This window comes from Megascapheus bottae, chromosome 2, assembly GCF_031878675.1.
Source record: "Megascapheus bottae isolate mThoBot1 chromosome 2, mThoBot2.hap1, whole genome shotgun sequence".
Classification (NCBI taxonomy): Eukaryota; Metazoa; Chordata; class Mammalia; order Rodentia; family Geomyidae; genus Megascapheus; species Megascapheus bottae.
The window spans coordinates 64,019,924-64,023,490 of NC_143510.1; the positions used below are offsets into that span (position 1 = coordinate 64,019,924).

At 54.1% G+C, this 3,567-nt stretch overlaps 1 pseudogene; it reads right to left on the reverse strand.

Annotated features, from left to right (window-relative positions):
- Nucleotides 1-568: 568 nt before the first annotated feature.
- Nucleotides 569-2,053, reverse strand: LOC150067239 (PRAME family member 12 pseudogene; annotated as a pseudogene).
- Between the last annotated feature and the right edge of the window lie 1,514 nt (nucleotides 2,054-3,567).

A 3,567-nucleotide genomic window follows, 5' to 3' on the forward strand; every position in this document is an offset into this window, starting at 1 on the left:
ACAGTGGGGCTTTTGTGCGCATTGTCGCCTCTGTATTCCTGGAGCCACGGCTCCATTAAGACTTTCCTAGAAGTTCACTGGAGAAGAGCATCACATTGGCATTCCCTCAAAGGCCGGGACTGAATAGTGATCATCAGATATCACAATTGCAGAGTAGCGATGACTGAACACAAGAACAACTCTCAGCAAACGTGTGCTTTATCTCCGTTTTTATTTCCGATTTATTAATTGATCTATACAGTAGAGTCAGGGACAATAGGAAGAATGGATAGAGTACAAAAGCAGAGATGGCCCCTAGCACTTGGAGACATACAATGGTGTTGGAGTCTTTTGGAGAAACCCAAGTTGGGAGTGCTGAGGGAGCGTAGCCAGGAACATGCGGGCAGCCCCAAAGTGCTCGGAAAGGTGGCCAGTTCCCTAGGTCCGGCTGAAGGGCCAAGGGCAGAAACACATGCCCTTTGTCTTGCAGTGACCCTGAAGGTTGGGATGTGTGAGGATGGGGGAAGGACCTTAAAGCTAGGCTTTCATGGGTCAGGTCCACAGGAATGCTGGGGAGGGAGGCGCCCAATTACGCAGGCAGCGCAGACAGGCCAGGAAGTCCTTCCACTGTGAGCACCCAGGAGCCACGGGGCCCCAGGCTAACCATCTGGCACTTTCGGCGACGATGACAGAAATCGGCGCAGATCTGGAAGCGCTGGCTAGGCGTCGAGGAAGCTCTCCACGCTTGCAACAGGGGGCCCAGCATGAGAAGAAATCTCTCAAGGTGGATGCTCCCCAGGACCCCGTCGTCTTGAAAGTAGAAGCTCTCCAGAGGGGGAGGATAGATCCCTTGACTGAAACGGGCCAGCCTGGCAGTGTGGCTGAGCAGGGTACACAGGCTGCCCAAGGAGATGGGGTTTCCATAGAAACTGAAGAAGCCGAGCTGGGAGCACTGTCTGAGGGCGGGCAGGATGGCAGGGAGCTGGGCGTCGGTGAGGCCACAGTCCTCCAAGGCCAGGGTCTCCAGGGTCCCGGCCGCTTGCTCCAGCAGGGCTCGCAGGGGCTCCGGACTGAAGCGGCCCAGGCACACACTCCTCAGTCGCAGGCGCTGGAGCTGCCTGGCGCAGGCGCAGCCGGACAGAAACTTCAGGTCGTCTTCCTGCAGGGGACAGGAACTCAAAGACAGCGTCTTCAGAGCTGTCAGGCTCCCCAGGATGGCCGGCAGCTTTCCGTGGAGGAAGAAGACGTCGTGCACGTGAAGCTCCCGCAGACACTGCAGCCGCCCCAGGTGTGCTGCGTACTTGCGGGAGTACAGCGCGTTGAGGGCTCTGGAAGTGTACACCTGAGCACTCATCTTGGAGAAGTGGAGCACCCGAAGGTTCTGCATCTGGCTGAGCTGACGAGCAAAGGTTTTCATGGTCTCTCGACGCCAGAAACAGTCCACCACCAGTTCTTGGATGGAGTCCAGGCGCACTGGCCGCAGAGCCTTCCGCACTCTGGAGGTGCAGCCCGACAGGATCTGCAGCTTCTCGCACCGCAGCTGGACTCGCCCTCTCCTCTTCCGGGCCCACCGCAGCACGTAGGCCTGGAAAGCCCCCTGGGGGCCATCTTGGATGGTGAGGTCCAGGACTATGGTCAAGGGCCGCTCTTCAGTCCTTCGTGCATCGCAAGTCGCCGGGGGCCGGGGGCTCAGGGGGCCTGGAGGGGAGCTTCCGGCCAGAGAGGGGCAGCCCTGGGCCCGCATCTCGGAGGACACGCTTCGCAGATCCAGAACTTGCAGTTTCCAGCGACGCGGCCGATCTTTCTGGGCGAGCAACAGATCGAGTCCATCCAGGGCAGCCTTCAAGGCTTCCAGGTCTGGTGACCGCGTCACGGCCCCCAGGAGCAGGCAGGGGAAGGGCCAGGCCTGCACCATGGCCTTCAGCACCTCTGCGTGGCCCCCGGCATAGGCCTCCCTGAAGAGCCGGGGGAACAGCAGCCATGGCACATCCTCCAGGGTGTCACAGATGGACACCGAATGGCTCCTCACTAAGGCCTGCATGGCTAGACTCTCCAGGGTGGGTGGCGTCCCCATGTTCCTCTCGCTGGACAAGACCAGGATCCGGTGTGCAGGCAGGGCTCTCTCCGGTCCAGCAGCGTCAGGCTCTGACTGTGGACTCTGGGAAACTGCTGCTCTTCTCTGTGCCCCTGGGAGTCTTATAGCCCCAACGCAGCCCTTTCCAGCACCTATCTTCCAATAAAAGAACAGCCCCCCCCCCTCCCTTGGGATTTCTGAGTCACACCCAGCAACCCTACACTGGATAGGGTCCTGCACAGGGTGGATCCTAATCCCTTCAGATAGGATTATTGACATGCGAGTCACAGTGCCTGGCATCCATTTCTCACCTGTGAATGTGTAGACACAAAACGTTTCTACCCTAATATCCGGACAAGGCATATTATTGTGGCGAATTAATGCACCTACTGTTTGGCAGGTGGAACTGTAACCCCTCTATGCATTTCGTCGAAAATGAAAAATTACATTGAAATACATAGAAAAAGTTCCTCCCTTTTACTTTTAAATCCCCAATACTATTCCACAGATGGTCCATTGCCCTGACTTGGGGTCAGGTTGTACGACCCTCAGCCTGCAAAATTGTGTAGAGTCTCCAGGAACTTTTTCGGAAAATTTTTGGTTTTCCTTCTTTCTCTACTTGTCTTCCTGCATGAATTCCTTATTTCCTTCCTTCCTTCCTTCCTTCCTTCCTTCCTTCATTCATTCCTTCCTTCCTTCCTTCCATCCTGCCTGCCTTTTCACCCCCTGCCTTCCTAACTTTAATCTCCCTACCTTCACAAGAGCTTTAATCCTGCCTTTTCGAACCTTTCCATTTTATTGGGTTCATGTATTAGAACAGGAACTCGGGGCTCTGAGCGGCTTTTGGTCTAGGTTAGTGCTCTAAAACTTGTCCAAAGCAATGGCTACAGAAACCTAGAAACTCTAAGGATCTGGATTGCCTAGATAGTCCTTGCAGTGTGATCCTCCCATCTCAAAACTCTGGAGACCCTGGATTCTTGGAATCCTAGGATGTTTTCTGAGGAGCTTGTTGGCGTCCAATTTTCTCACACACCTCTCTGCTTGTTGACATCTTCCTGGGATCCATGGTTCTCATGCTCCTGAAGGACAGAATTAGAGGCAGAAGCCACCTCAGTGTGGTGGGCATATTTCTCTCTTGCTCCTCGTTTCCAATGTTGTTGTTGTTGTCATTGGGTCTGGTTAGGCACCAAGTGAGTATTTCTCTGGAATAGCAAAGGAAATATAGTCTACCTTTTGCAGGCACATTTAATCATATCACGGTGGAAAATTCTCACCGCCCCCCCCAAAAGATGGATTGTACAACTAGTTCCCTGGCTTGATGGGTGGGGATTTGGAAGCCACACCCAGCACACCGAGCATGGTTTCACCCTCCAGAGCAAATCCAAGTGATTCTAGGCACCTATTTCCACCACAACAATTTAAATAGTGAAAATTCTCATGTAGAATAACATGGAGATGGGAAGGGTTTAACATCCTTTCACAGACTGTGTTTGGTTATCGATGTCCAAATTACC